Source organism: Adiantum capillus-veneris, chromosome 19 (genome assembly GCF_014529385.1).
Source record: "Adiantum capillus-veneris isolate H3 chromosome 19, ASM1452938v2, whole genome shotgun sequence".
Classification (NCBI taxonomy): Eukaryota; Viridiplantae; Streptophyta; class Polypodiopsida; order Polypodiales; family Pteridaceae; genus Adiantum; species Adiantum capillus-veneris.
In genome coordinates, this window is record NC_140949.1 from 105,092,262 (window position 1) to 105,108,820 (window position 16,559).

Sequence of the window (16,559 nt, forward strand, 5' to 3'; positions counted from 1 at the left end):
AATTCATCATGAACACACTATTCCATATTCACCTCAACAGAACGGCGTTGCTGAATGAAAGAATCGCACTATTCTCAATATTGTAAGATGTATGCTGATTCATTCTGGCTTATCTCGTGTTTTCTGGGCTGAAGCTACTTTGACAGCAGTATTTATTCAGAATCATCTTCCTAGTACTGCACCCTCTGGTAAGATACCCATCACAGCATGGACAGGTGACATTCCTTCTGTATCTCATTTTCGAACCTTTGGATGTATTGCTTATATTTATGTTCCCAAAGAAACACGAACAAAGATTTATGCTCCTGGTCTTAAAGTTATTTTTATTGGATATTCTGACACTTCAAAAGGCTACAAATTCTATGACCCTTCCTCCAAGAAAGTAATTGTTGTGAATCGTGATGCTACTTTTAACGAACAGCTTATGGGAGGCTCATGGTCCATGGATGATTCTGATGATACTAAATCATTGCTTCAGGCTTTTCCATTTCTTCAAATGATGAAACTCTTCCTATAGAGCAACTTTCCTCTTCACAACCATCCATTCCGAATGTTGCCAATGATGATATTGATATTTTGTTGATCTGCCTATTGAGTTTAAACATGGCTCATGTCATGTTTATGATGACGATATTGCTGATAATGCTTTTTCTACTTCTGAAGATCCGGTCACTTATGATGAAGCTATCTCTTCACCACAAAAGGATCAATGGAAAGAGGCTATGGAAGCAGAGTACGATTCTCTTATCTCTAAAGGTACATGGATACTAACTGAATTACCTCCTGGTCGTACAGCTATTAAATGTAAGTGGGTGTATAAGACAAAAGTAAAAGCAAATGGATCTTTTGACAAATTCAAGGCACATTTAGTTACAAAAGGTTACTCCCAAGTAGCCGGTGTTGATTATCAAGAGACTTTTACACCAGTTGTTCGCATTACAAGTGTTCGAGTTTTATTGGCATTTGCTGTTCAATTTGATTTAGAAGCTCATCAAATGGATGTGCGAACTGCTTTTCTTAATGGTGACTTGGAAGAGGAAATTTATATGGAACAACCAGAAGGGTTTGTTATTCCAGGTAAAGAAGACCTTGTTGCTCAACTCCATAAGGCACTATATGGTCTCAAACAAGCTTCGTGAGCCTGGTATACAAAATTTGATCTTTTTCTCACCTTTAAAGGATTCATCTTTTGCTCTTCAGACCCCAACTTATACATAAAACGCCAAGGTAGCAGTTTTGTGATTCTTGCTCTTTATGTGGATGATACCATCCTTGTTTCCAATGATTTGGGATTTCTTCAGCAAGTGAAAAAGTTATTGTCTTCTGCATTTGATATGGTGGATCTTGGAGAGATTCACTCGTGCCTTGGCATTCAAGTCCAACGGAACCGTACAAAAGGTATTTTATTCCTTCGACAGTCAAAGTTTATTGCGGATACTATTCAAAAATTTGGTATGGAATCTGCACATTCAGCCAATACACCTTATCTTGCGAGATCTACGAAGAACACTTCTGACAATGGCGGTCAACTTATCACAAATCAACCTTATGCTAACTTGATTGTATGTCTTAAGTTTGTTGGCACGAACACTCGTCTTGATATTCTGTTTGCTGTTAATTATCTTGGACAACATCTTGCATGTCCTTCTCTTAAGCATTGGTCTGCTGCAAAGCGTGTAGTGAAATACTTGAAAGGCACTACAGATTTTGGTTTTGTCTATCGACGACAACTCACATCGGATTCTATGCAATCTCTTTCTCTTTTGGGTTACACAGATGCAGACTGGGCAAGCTCACATTTATCTATGCAATCTACTAGTGGAAATTTCTTCTTTATAAATGGTTGTCTTGTTTCTTGGACCAGCAAGAACCAACGTTGTGTTGCAGTTTCTACGACTAAGTCAGAATATGTTGCGGCATCACTTGCAGCTCGTGAGTTGATTTGGCTTCGACAAATGCTAGTTGATATTGGTCAGTCTCCTCTTTCTAGCACACCCTTGCTGTGTGACAACCAAAGTGCTATTAGTCTTGCAAAAGACTATGTTCAACATAATAAGTCAAAGCACATTGTTGTCCATTATCATTATGTCAGGTATGAAGTACGCAAAGGAACCATTATGGTTGAACACTGTCCAAGTGACCAGATGATTGCAGGCATTTTGACCAAAGGCCTCAACGAGTCACGTTTCATCCTCTTGTGCTCGGAGCTTGGAGTTGCTTTGGCCTCACTCTTTCTAGATTAGCTTCTTTGCTATTGTAATAGCTTTGTACATATGGCATTGTAATCTTTTAGGTACCATGCACTATGCACACTCCACATTTTCACATTGTGATCTCTGAGTCACTTGAATATTTGTACATAGATGCACAATTCACTTTCACATCATCATCGTTGGTTCATATTCACATTGTATATGGGCTTGGGTTTTTCCCTTGAACTCCCCAAGGGTTTTTTCATCCAAAGCTAGAGACCTTTGTTTGAGTGGGGGTGTTGGAGCTATATATGGCTCACTCTACTCAACTTGGTCCCACCTATATATTTGTATCTTGTCCTCAATATGAATCAGTCTTTGGGAGCGTATATGGTGTGTCTCTTATCTCGTCTCTCTCTCTTTCTCTCTACATCTCAACAGGTCTATCCGTACAGTCTGCCACATCAGCATGTCAACACGTTTTGCAGAAGTTTTGTACAACAACCACGTCATCATCTGCTATGCTTTGTGTGTGTTGGCCCCGCTTTACTTTTAGTGCCTTTAGGTTCTCTGGCCCTCATAGTACAGGGTCCAATAAGTTGGTAGGACTTCTTCTTCTTCCTCTACTTCGTCTTAGGGTTTAGGCCCCTCGGCTGGGATCTACAAGTTGACTCCGTTCTTTAGTGGCCTGACACGTCCGCAATTTGTGACAACATCTGCTCCCAAAAGCTAGCGTTGAGGACTCGTTAAAGCAGCCAGCACAATTTGTGGAAATCCCTACAGCCTGCCACATGGCACCACCAACGCAAAACAAAGAAATTTCGTACGACCTCACCACATCAGCATCCATATGATCCACCTCGTTAGCAAGTTAGCACATTTTACGAAAATCCCTTTCAGGGTTTAAGCTTCTGCATTTTAGGATTCCGTGCCCCGTGGCTAGTGCTTCATGAGTTCTTCAAGTTAGTCCGTTCAGTTTTCTCTTGTCCACTCGGCCACTTCTCTACCAATTGGTCAAGCCACATCATCACTTTGTGATAGCATGTGAATCGCCTCTTATAAGTGAGTTTATTAACTCTGCAAAAGGTGACAATTTTAGAACCATGGGATTTTATTGGCTTGCCCAACCCAGTTTTGAACCCATATATAAGTGATCCTAGGGGTCACTTATCAAGCATAAGTTAGTACCTTCAGTTTGAAGTACCCGCAATACCCGAGCACCTCTAGCGTTTTTACTAGAGGTAACGGTACCACAATCAGCATCCATGGTGTTTTACGGGCAGTATACTCAGCCCAGCAGTGTTTTTAGACTACAGTAGTAGATTTTCATCGCCGCTAGTTCTCAACCCTAGAATTTTCAAAGGTTGCAGATTTTAGCCATAGTCCCAACGTTTCCAAATTTAGCCGTCTGATCAGCTAGCGTTGTAAGGTGCAGCGGAATGAATGTTGTTCTTTCTCAAGATGAGTGTTCCATATTTTGCTCAAGGCTCCTTTTAGTTCTTATGGAAGGGAGAGCCTTCCGTTCATAATGGAGAATGCTATGATCACGAACAAAGTGAGTGGATACTGTGCGTACAAGTGTATGAGACTGAGAGACAGAGAGAGAAGAGAGATACGACGCCAGAGACGTTGTAAAACCCTTCTTCGAAGGCCCCACTCTCATTGGCAAGAGTGGTCTACGATTGATTACACAAACTGGTACAAAGTGTATGCATGTGAATGATGCAACTCGAGGCTATGTCGATGATGACGATGGGGATGGCGAGACCGACCTAAGGGCTGAAATCTGCAATCTTTGATCTACTGTCCAAAAACACTGATGGCTGAATTCTGCCCTGCTTGAAAACGCTAGGAAAAACGTTGATCTTGTTGTCTTTTAAGGCTGAAAATCTGATGCTGTGTCGGGGTCGAATTGGCTATGAAAAAAAGGCTGAAAATCACCTATTGACACTATCCAAAGGCTGAAAACTGGAGCTTCTCTTGCTATGACCAAAAACGCTAGGCATGGGGAATCTGTGGCAATGGCAAGGGCTGAAAACACTGATGTGTTGCAGCTTTTTCGGTGATGAAGCTAATGCTGAAAACGCAAGGCTGATAGGGGGAGAGAGCCTTGGCGATGGATGAGGAAAATGCTGGCCTTGCTTGCTGATGAAAAACGCTGATGTGTTCTTCTTTATGAAAATCGCCCAAGTGCTTGGGGAGTCTTGATGAGAGAGAGGGAACCTGTCGCGCCAAAGCCTGTTGTTCTCTTGCTCATCTGCCATTTAGTGCTAAGCTTGGTTTGCTTATATATTATCTTACCCAATTTGCCCTACCTACTTTCCAACAAAAGTCACGTAAATTAATAAGTGAAAAATGTCAAAAATAAGTAAAATAGGCTAAATGCACTGGAAAATTCCCCTGAAGGATTCTGATGGATTCTGATGGGAATGCTTATGATCATGTTGTGTGCAACCAGAGGATATGCATCTACACTAAGTGACTGGGCACGCACGGTCTAGGAATAGACTCACAAAAGTACCAGATCACTTCTAATCTAGACTAACTGGACTAAGGGAACCCTGTTATGTTGTAGCTTGTCCACGGACACATAGGGTTGGATGTGTCACGTGACAAGCGTTTTTTACTTTTCAATCCATAGCCTCATCATCAACACTTGCAGATCCCATCATTTTCACCAATGTTTTCAATTTTCAGCCTTTAAGCTCTCTGGCGATAGACAGGGGTTCCCTTGGAAAGGGATTTGGGACCCACTTGGTTTTAAGTCCTCTCCCTCCCTTCACTAAAAGAATCTTCACTCACAATATCATTCTCTTCTCTCTCTAGTCTTTGCACATATGTCATGAAGTAAAAGGAACTCTCTCATTCACTAAAAGAAACCTTGAATACACACCGAGCACTCATCCCGAGCATTCACCATCAATCACTTCCACTGCACATTACACCTAACCAACCCCCTTACAAGGTAAGTCTTGCCCATCAAGAGAAAATTTGAAGCAAGTCAACGAGCTTCTGGAAAAAGGTCTAGTTCATCAACCATCTCTTGATCTCACATTCTGGAGAGCTGGAATCATACAAAGAAGCTATGCAACATGAATCCAAAGAAGAATGGATGAAGAGCATGCAAGTGGAGATGGACTCACTACATCGCAACCAAACATGGGAGTTGGTTGAGTTGCCTAAAGGTAAGCGGGCACTTCAAAACAAATGGGTGTACAAGGTGAAGGAAGAAGAAGGTGGGAAGAAAAGGTACAAGTCTAAGCTTGTGGTAAAAGGGTTTTCTCAAAATAAAGGTATTGACTTCAATGAAATATTTTCTCCTGTTGTAAAAATGAATTCAATCAGGCTTTTCTTAAGCCTTGTGGCTGCTCATGATCTAAATCTCGAGCAAATGGATGTAAATACGGCATTCCCTCATGGTGACTTAGAGGAGGAAATCTACATGCTTCAACCAAAGGGGTATGAAGTAAAAGGTAAGGAGAAGATGGTTTGCAGATTAAAGAAGAGCTTGTATGGTTTAAAACAAGCATCAAGACAATGGTACTTGAATTTTGATCGATGGATGTTGGATCATGGATTCACAAGATGCAACTCGGATCACTACGTCTACACAAAGAATTTGGGAGATGGAAAATTCATCATCCTAATGTTGTATGTTGATGACATGTTGATTGCAAGTGCTAACATGCAGGACATCAAAGACCTAAAAGAGGAGTTGTCTAAATCTTTTTCAATGAAAGATTTAGGTGCTGCAAAGAGGATACTTGGTATGAAAATATCAAGGGACAGGATGAAGAAGACAATAAAGCTATCTCAAGAGGATTACATTAAGAAGGTACTAGAAAGGTTTTCAATGCAAAATGCAAAACCAGTTTCTACACCTTTGGCTGGTCACTTTAAATTAACGAAGGATATGTGTCCAAAGACACAAGAGGAAATAGCGTATATGTCTAAAGTTCCATATCTGCAGCGGTAGGTTCTCTTATATATGCTATGGTCTGGACAAGGCCAGACATTGCACATGCAGTGGGAGTTGTAAGTAGGTTCATGGACAACCCAGGTAAAGAACACTGGCAAGCTGTGAAGTGGATACTTAGGTATCTAAAAGGGACAACAACAAATGCTTTGTATTTTGGAGGAACTGATATTTTTCTAGAAGGGTATGCTGATGCAGATATGGCAGGTGACAAAGATACTCGAAGGAGCACTACTGGCTATGTGTTCACGGTTGGAGGAACAACAGTAAGCTGGGCTTCAAAGCTACAGAAAGTGGTCTCACTTTTTACCACGAAAGCAGAGTATGTAGCAATGGCGGAGGCAAGCAAAGAAATTATGTGGCTTCACAGATTCTTAGAAGAGCTTGGATTCAAACATGACAATTGTGTCTTGTACAGTGATAGCCAAAGTTCTATCCATCTTGCAAAGAACTCAGCCTTTCATTCAAGGACAAAGCACATTGAGGTGAGATATCGCTTCATACGCACTCTTTTGGAAGAGGGACAGCTAAAGCTAGGAAAGGTGCATACAAGTGAAAATCCTGCAGTCATGTTTACAAAGGTGGTCAACAAGGAGAAGTTGAGCTTTTGATCATCTTCAATCGGCATTCAAGGATAAGAAGCCAGGATGGAAAGCAGTCATAGGTTTGGTTGGGAGATCAGTCTCCAAGTGGGAGATTGATAAGTATGGAGCCTGATTTACCCCTTGTAATTTTCTGTGGTAAAAGTGCACATTTGTAAGCCCCCCATTATGAGGAGAATCCATCGTGCGTGAAGGAAAATCACTCACCGGAAACCAAAATTTTCACAGCCAAGAATCACGGGCAACTTTAGGGGAATATTCCTTTTCGCCGGAATATTATGGCCGGACGGCGGCCGGAAAGCGGTTGGTTGGCCGGTAGTCAATGGCCGGTGGCCGGTGGTCGGAAGAAGTCAATGGCCGGTGGCCGAATTCAAAAGCGGATTTGTCTACACAAGGACGGCCACACATGGGCGGATTGGAGGGTCCGAGTTGGACTTATTCACACAAGGGCGGCTACACATGGCTGCCTCTCATAAGAGAGGGGAGCCCTTTTGGCCTATAAAAGGACGCCATTTCTACACACATTTCATAGTGTAAAGTTGATGCAACAAGGTGAGTGTGAGGTGGTGAGAGTGAAGCAAGGCGGGAGCTCCATTAAGGGTATAATCCCTTTGTAAACTACTTCTTGTTTTGAAGTACTAAAGCCATTGAGTGGCTGCTTTCCCATGGACGTAGGCCACATTGGGTGAACCACGTATATCGTGTGTACTCTCTCTCTCTCTCTCTCTACTCTATAATCTCGTGTATGTAAATTTGTCTCTCTCCATTAAGTAATCTACTCAATTATCTATTTATCTACATCTTATTTCCTAACAACACATACACACACACACACATACTGCACATTGTAAAACCCTATCAGAGAGAGAAAACGCTATAGAGAGTGTGTGCCCAAACGTTGAAACTCTACACTGAACAAGATGCCAAAAGTACAACGGGAGGGAGGGGGTTTCTACACATATAGGGAAATTGGGAAATTGCTCAACCTGCCTAGAAAACCCCACAATCCCAAAACTAGGCTAAAATGTTAGTAAATATGTAAACTCACCAAAAGTGACCTGACACATGTTTAGTAGCAAAACTACAAAAGACTCGAGACTCTGATCCCAAGAAATCATAGAAATGGGAGTCTCACCTCATGCTAGCCTACCAGGTGAGTAATAGTGTTGAGTGCTTCACCGAGAAAGGTATGTCTACCTGAGATACTGCCAAACACAGCCACAAAACAGTCCCCCACTCCCTAATCTGCTCCTGGGAGATACTAGAGCCACCACCAGACAGCAATCTAATCTCTAACACCCCCTGGGCCCTCTCAGCTCCAGGACGGGAAACAAGTCCAAGGGTGCTGGCATGAGACGATATTGCCGCTTGTGGAAGAGGTTTGGTGAAGATATCAGCAAGGTTATCTGACGTCGGAATGGTACTCTAGTCGAATAGAGCTATCATCGGTCTTCTCACGAACAAAATGGTACTATATCTCTATATATGCTTGGTCTGGGCATGGAAAACTGGATTCCTCGCGATGGCTATACAACTCTGGTTGTCAGAGTACATGATGGTCGTCTCCTAGGGAAATTCCATCTCCGTAAGTAGCCTCCGTAACCACACTAACAGCCTTGTACTCTACCTTTGTGGAAGATGAGGCAATTGTAGGTTGTTTCTTGTTGCTCCATGAAACTACTCCTGAGCCAAAAGAAAAGGTGTAACCTGTAGTCGACCATCATCCATCTAGATCTCCACCCCAATCTTAATCGATGCATCCTCTTAGAATGATCTGGGAGTTTGTACCTCCAGCCGCATAATGAATGCCTAATGACTTGGTCACCTTTAAATGCCACAAAGTTCGAAGAGCCTGCTCTACATGTGACTTGGCGGGTTTTTGCATGAAAGAATTGAGAAGTCCCATCGGGAAACTGACATCAAATCAGGTGTTGAGAACCCAAACAAGCGAACCAACCAGTTTCTGCTACTTTGTAGCATCTACTACATTGAGGGGTCATACTCTGACAACTTCTTATTGGGATTCATAGGAGTGGAGATAGGTTTACAATCAGTCATACCAAATGCTTCCAAAAAATCTTGGATATAGTGCTCCTGAGAGAGAAAAATGCCCCACTCAGCCATATCTTGAATCCAAGAAAGTAGTGAAGCAAGCCAAGATATGACATCAACCTCCTTAGCCAAGGTCTCCATAGTACTGCGGATGTGCTCAACATGGCAACCTATAATCACAAGATCTTCCACATAGAGGATAACAAGTGTCACCAATCCTCCCTCACGGTAAATGTATAAATCTGGTTCTGCATAAGATCGTCGAAAGGAGTTTCATAGGAAAAAAGAGTCTATCTTCTGGTACCACGGTCGAGGGGCTTGTTTCAGGCCATAGAGAGCCTTGAGCAACCTACAAACCATGTCTTTGAAATCTATACCTTGAACGCTGGAGGTTGCTCCACATACACCTCCTCCTCTAAGTCACCATTGAGGAACGGCAAAACATTCATCTAGAAAACTGGCCACCCAAAGAAGGTAGAAGAAGGCAACAAGGGCAAAAACTATCCCAATGGTTGTCATCCTCACAATCAGTGCAAAGGTCTCGTCATAGTCCACATCAAGTTTCTAAGAAAAGACCTTGGCAACGAGTCATGCCTTGTGGTTGTTCAAAGAACCATCAAATTTGTACTTCGTCTTGTAGACCCATTTGACACCAATCACCTTCCGCTTGGCAGGCCAAGGAACCAACTCCCAACTATTGTTCTTCTTGATGAACCAAATATTATCTTTCATGCTTAGTAAGTGTGGAACCTTCGTAGCACCTTCAATAATCTCAAATGGCGCATTCCGCGTCGAAGAGTGAATCATGTTATTGTAGGAAAATTCCACCAAGGGAAAATACTTTTCCCATTGAGTCTTCTGATCTGAAATGTAAGACTTCAATAAATCCAGTACGACTGAATTTGCAATCTCCGATTGCCCATCTGTTTGCGGGTGGAAATATGACGATAACTGCAACCGTGTGCCAATTTTCTCCCAAATCACCTTCCAAAACAAATTTGTGAATCGGGGATCTCTGTCACAAGACAATTGTCTCAGGCATGCCCTGTAATTTGAATATCTGGACAATAAACAGTCTAGCTAAGTGATCCGGCTTGATTGTTTTTCATTGGAATGAAATGATCTTGCTTGCTAAATCTATCAATAACAGTCAAGATACCATTGTTCCCACTCTATGTTTGGGAGATCAAAAATGAAATCCATTGCAATACTTTCCCAGGGGCGGGTGGGTATGGGTAAACGCTGTTACAATCCCTGTGCTTTATGCCTGTCAAACTTGACCTTCTAGCATTCCAAGCCACTGCGTACAAAATCGTCCACGTCCTTATTGAGTCTCGGCCTAAACAAGTATCTCTCCACACCTTTCAAGGTGGTAGCAATGTCGCGGTGACCTGTAAAAGGTGGAAAGTGGCATTCTGTTAGAACCTTTTCTCTCAACGGCTGTGTAACACACAACTCGTTTTCTTCAACATGTCCCATCCCTAATGGAATATCCACCTACTACCTCCCCATTCTGTATCCGTGTGAAAATATCTGCAAAATCTGTATTTGTGGCGTACTAATCGACCATATCCTCAAAGCTTCTATGATTAATCGCGGAAATAGCCAGAACCAACGGCTTTCGCGACAAAGAATCTGCCACCAAATTCTTATGTCCCTACACATGGACAATTTGGAAGTGAAACTGTGACAAGATGTTCGCCCACCGCATCTGCTTTTTTGATAGTTGCTTCTGTGACGACAAGTAGCGTAAACTCTGATGATCTGTGAAGACTGTAAAATCGGCTCCGAGTAGGTAATGTCGCCAGTGAGTAAGAGCATGGATAACCGCCAAAATCTCTTTCTCATATATCTGTGCTATCAATTCCTGCCTTGAGAACAATCGGCTCTCATAGGCAATGACATGGCCTTCTTGCATTAACACCACACCCAGACTACGACCACAAGCATCACAATATACTTTGAATGACTTCTGCAAATCTGGCAAAGTCAAAACTAGTCCTGTAGTCATTTTCTCTTTCAACGTCTGAAAGGCAGCCACCTCTGTGGGTCCCCACGAGAAAGGGACTCCTTTCGGTGTCTAAATATGCAAAGGGGAAGCAACCTCTATTCTAATGAAAAGCCGGTAGTACAAAGATAAGCCTAAGAAGCTTCTAACTTCATGGACATTCTTCAAATCCGACCAATCACGGATAGTCTCTATCTTGGACGGGTCCATGTGCACTCCTGCTGCTGAGACGGTGTGTCCCAAAAAGTGAATCTCAAGTAGGAAAAAATCACTTTTATTTGCATTAATCACCAACTTGTGATCTCGTAATGCGTGAAAGACCTGTAGCATGGTCTCTATGTTCTGCCTCATCCTTGGAGAAGATAATAATTTCATCAAAGAAAGTGCCCACAAAAGATCTGTAATCTCTGAAAATCCTTTCCATCATTCGGTTAAAAGTCGCTGGAGCATTGGTAAGCCCAAAAGGCATCACCAAAAACTCGAATAAACCGAAGGTCGTCCAAAAAGCTTTCTTGTAGACATCTCCTGGCGTGATTCGGATATGATGATATCCGCTCTTTAAATTGATCCTCTTGAAACAAGAGGATCCTTGTAGTCGGTCTAGAATATCATCGATCCTAGGAATCATAAATCTGTTCTTGATGGTGATTTTGTTGAGAGCTCGATAGTCAATGCACATTCTCCAAGATCTGTCTTTCTTCAACACCACAGAGCAGTAAGGTGAAGTAGTCGGCTGGATAAGACCCTTTCCAAGAGGTCTTTCACATGTCTTTCACAATGCAGCTGAAGTTTTCCAATGACATGTGTAATGGCCATGTCCTTGCCGGGTGCCGCTAGAACTGCCTCTACTTATGGTCCCATCCGATTGGGTGTAATCTCTAGCTGCGCCGCCAATTCAGGTGAAATGAAGTTGGCCTTGGCTCCTCCATCAAATAAAATCAGGCTTCTTGATCTTTCACTTTGCCCCAAGCTCCCCAAGCTCGGCAAAGTTCTGTACTCTCATCAATTGTGCTTGGGTAAGTACCCATGCAATCTAGAACCAGTCCTACTTTCATCTTGATTTTTCGTCCACGTTCCTAAGATGCTTTAGAACTCTGCGGCCTTTCTTCATTTTGTTCTTTTTGTGGATTTTTTGGGCACTTCGAGGAGATGTGCCCAGGTTCCCCGCATCCAAAACACTCCCCTCTTTGATGAAGTTGGCTCTCTTTCGAAGAGTGAGCCCGGGTCATGTATCCTTATCTTTCTGATCTTGGGGGCTCTTGTAACAAACTGCTGACGTGTCAAAGCCCTAAAGAAGGGAGTCAACTTGCAAATGCCGGCCAAGGGGCCTAAACCCTAAGAAGAACAAGTAACAGAAGAAGAAGTCCTACCAACTTACGGGGACCCCGTTCGATGGGGCCCCAAGTGACATAAAGAATTAAAATAAAGCAGGATCCACACACACACGAAAAACTGATGATGTGGTAGATTTCTAAAAATTGCGTTGGCATGATGATGTGGCAGGCTATACGGATTTTTGTGTTTTGCATTGACTGATGATGTGGCAACTGTACGAATTTTCATAAATTACGCTGGCAGCTTTTTGGCTTTGCTTTGGGACCAGAAGCTTTTGAGTTTAAAGGCTTTTTACAATAAAATGATTTTGGGGCCTATGGCCTTTAAATATGAGGTTAGGACTCATTCTCTGACATGCTTCCTTGAGAAGGTACAGAGTCTTGAGTACCGGCTTGTACTGTGTTGATGCAATATAAAGAAATACCAAAAGGGGCGCCAAGGTTTGGGCCAATACTCTCAGGGGTGGAATTCCATCAGTCCGTGTCGCGTGTCGTCTCTCTCTTTCTGTTCAGTTGTTATTGAAGTGCTAAAACTCTGTTCAGTCTGTTCTTTTCTATTGGCATGTGGTGCCCGTCTTGTGACAGCTCTTCTTCTTTCTTCTTTCATTTTTAGAATTCTGTTCAGTTTTCTGCGTCATGATCTCATCTGTGGGGTAAGTCAAACTGCCTGAATGTATGGAAAAGCCCCATTTTGCATGACTCATCAGTTCTTGAATAGAATATGACTTTTGTTCTAAGCAGTGCTCTCGGATCTTCGTAGGAAGTCTGCAACTAAACCACTCAATCTGTTCTTTAAATGGGACCTTCTTAAATGAAGAAGCGGGTAGAAAAGAGCTCCAAAATCTCTCGCAATATGCATCCAAAGTATCTTTCTTGGTCATCCGGAGATAATTCCAAGCAGTTCGTATGTCGCGTTCTTACTCCCGAGTCAACCAAGAAGAAATAAAAAGCCTTTTAAATTTCAATCATTTAGCTGGCGCTTTCTTGTTCAATAGAAGTGTGGACCACCATGTTCGGGCATTTCCCTTGAAGTAAGAGGTAGCCCTCCGAATCTTGGAGTGCTCTGAGTAATGCCCTCCAGAGAAAGCTATATCAAACTGCTGTATGAAGGCGAAAGCCCTCGAAGCATCTCGAAATCTAAAAAAAGTGTCAAATTTAATTGATTGTCCATGTTCTTTAAATTCTCGAACTTTCTTGCTTTTATCGTCCAAAAAGTCATACTAGTTAGCTTTATAGAAATCCTTCTTCTTTGCATAAAATTTGTGATCATCGGAGTCCGAACTATCCGAAGACACGTCTTCTATAGAACTGTCAGAAACTGGGCGAAACTTAGGCTTCTTTTCCTTTTTCTTGCCCTTTCCAAAGCTTTGCTTTTTGCTTCGCTTTTTCTGTTTCCTGTCTTCTTCGCTCGAGTCAGAAGAGCTAGAAGAACTGTCAGAAGAAGAAGAAGAAGAAGAATTGGATGCTCCTTCAACTCTGACATGCTTCTTTAGCTTTCTTGCCGAGGCAAAAGTAGATTGACGACCCAAATAACCCGGGAAGTCAGTTCCTTTCTTCTGCTTTTTGTCGTGCTTTTTGGCTTTGTTGTTCACGCTAAAAAGTTGGGTAATTCGTGTATCAACCACCTCTTTCAATTCTTGCGCTGTAAACATCCTCGGAGTAGGAGGTTTCTTGAGTGCGGGTTTGAGGGGTGGTTTTGTGGCCTTCCACCACTGGGAGTGCACTCCGTTGAAGGATGTCTGAGTCAAAAAATTTGCAAATTTCGGATCCTTTGCAACGTTGATCATCATCTTTGTCACATCGTCAACCACTTGTCGACGTTCCATCACTTGAATCTCCGTCTGAGTAGGCCGAGGCGGGCCGTACTCTCTGTGAGAATCTTCTTCGTGATCTCTTCCCGCATCGCCAGATGCAGAGGAAGTAGACTGTCGTTGTTGGAATCTATAAGTGCCACGAGAAAAGGATCGAATTTCCCATTAGAAGAGAAATCGGTCACGCTCTGATACCATTGTAGCAAACTTGGACACTCCAAGTCAAGATTCTACCACGACACAATAGAGATTCACTTCAAAACAGTTCACAGTTCATAATTGATTTGACACGGCCCGGCGGAGTTCCGTGCCTAGAGTTATTGGCCCCAAAGACTGGCGCCCCTTTCAGTATTTCTTTTTGTATTAATCTGAGTTCAAAGTACAAAGGAGTGAAAGGGTTCTCACTCTCAGACTCTGCGTCTAGATGCTCTGAGTTGTGAGAGCCCATCCCACTTATTTAAAGGTTACAAGGGATGCCCAAAACCAAAGCCCCAAGAGCTTGTTCTTTTAAAAGCTCTTCAAAAATAAAGCAATGCCCAAAAAGCTTCTAATTTTCAGCCTTGCGTAGGAAAAGCAAAGTTCGTACAGCTGCTACAAATCACAGGATTACGTATGCTCAGCCACGTCAGCCTGCTGCCGCAGTTCCCGGCGCAAAACATGGAGGTCCGTGTAACAGACTTGGACACTCCAAGTGAAGAATCAATGACAACAGCACCAAATAACCACTTCAAAATAGTTCACAGTTCACAGTAGATTTGCACTAGCCCGGTGGAATTCCGTGCCTAGAGATATTGGCCCCAAAGACTGGCACCCCTTTTAGTATTTCTTTATGTATTAATCAATGTTCAAAGTACAAGAGAGCGGTTAGGGTTTCACTCTCAGACTCTATGTCCAGATGCTCTGTAGAGTGTGTGCCCAAACCGCTTATTTAAAGTTTACAAGGGATGCCAAAAGCAGAGCCCCAAAAGCTTAAAAATAAAGCAATACTCTTTTTTCTCACAAGCTCCTCTCTATAGGGCTTTTAATAATAAAAGCAATCCTTTTTCTCTCTCACACACACACAAATTGCGTAGCCAAAAGCTGAAAATCAGTGCCGCAATTTTCGGAGGATTTCGTACAATGCCACGTCATCATGCCAGCGCATTACACAGAAATTCAACTCTGCTGCTAGGATTAGGGTTAGGATTTAGGACATGTTTTAGGGTTAGGGTTTTTGTTAGATTTTAGGGTTTGTAGGTTTTAGGGTTAGGGTTTGCAGAATTAGGGTTTTCAGCAGCTCGGCTCCCAGGCAAACACGTCATCACTTTGTGACATACCCCCCTCTCGAAAGCATTGTAATCGCCCTTGATAACTCCTACAAAACAGACAGAGGCCATAAACCGTCTTAACAGACACTGACTGTTAGTACCTACATACTAGGAACACACACATCTAGCACATGTACCAATCGACAGTCACATCACAGGACATCACTAGACATCACATGACATTCAACATTCATTCGGATCTTAGACCATGATTTATCGGCAATGTAGCTAGCAATCACATCTAGATCCAATCGGGACCTCATCGATGTCCGATTGACTAACCCCTATTGCAACCATGTCTATCCGAGATCAATCAGACCAAAATGCTGCAGTCATTTCGTCTATCAGTTCCTGCACTTAAAAGAAGTCAAGAACAAATCAGTATCATAATCAAGAATTCCATTTCATAAAGTCATCCAGCAGAATACTGTCAGCTCTCAATATCCCTGAAGCTCAAAGAGACATCAGTGACTTTAGTATCAAAATCAAGGCATCTGTTGACAAAGGAGCGGTGTGACTCCCCTCTTGTGCATCCCACCACCAGATCTCCGGCCAAGCTGAATTTTGGCTTCTATTTGGAGTAGACTATGCTAAACCAACAACATTGAGGTAAAGTTTCACAATCTGAGGAGTATCTCCTATGTCCTCCTTCTCCATCCACTTTGCATCCAATGCAGGATAATTCTTGAACTTAACGAAGAACCACCTTCGGACTTTACCTTTATTCTTCGTATCCTTATGTGCCAAAATCTATTCAAGAACAAGGATCTCCTCGTTTTCTTCAACTTTGGGTTGCTCATCAGGCTCCCCGTTATCAGGCACATCACCTAAAAGGTTTCAAGAGACTCACATGAAATGTATTGTGAATCCTCCAAGTATCAGGCAGTTTCAGTCGATAGGAGACATCATTTGTCTTTTCAGTGATCTGGAAAGGTTCGTAGTATCACATACTAAGCTTTGGAAAAAGCATGTCCTTTCCCTTTTTCTTTATCAGGCGTAACTTCTCAAAACGTAAGAGCACCCAATCATCCTCCTTCAATTTCAAGTCGCGACGATGGCGATCCGTTGCCTTTTTCTGTCGTTCTTAAGATTTTTGCAAAGTCTCGCGAACCTTTTCCCTCAACGACTGTCTAACGCACAACATGGTTTTTCTCATCAAGTAGCCTTCCCAAATGGAATATCCCGCTATTGTCTCCCTATCCCGTATCCGTGTGAAAACATCTGCAAAATCTGTATCTGTGGTATACTGGTCAACCATATCCTCGAAGCTCCTATGA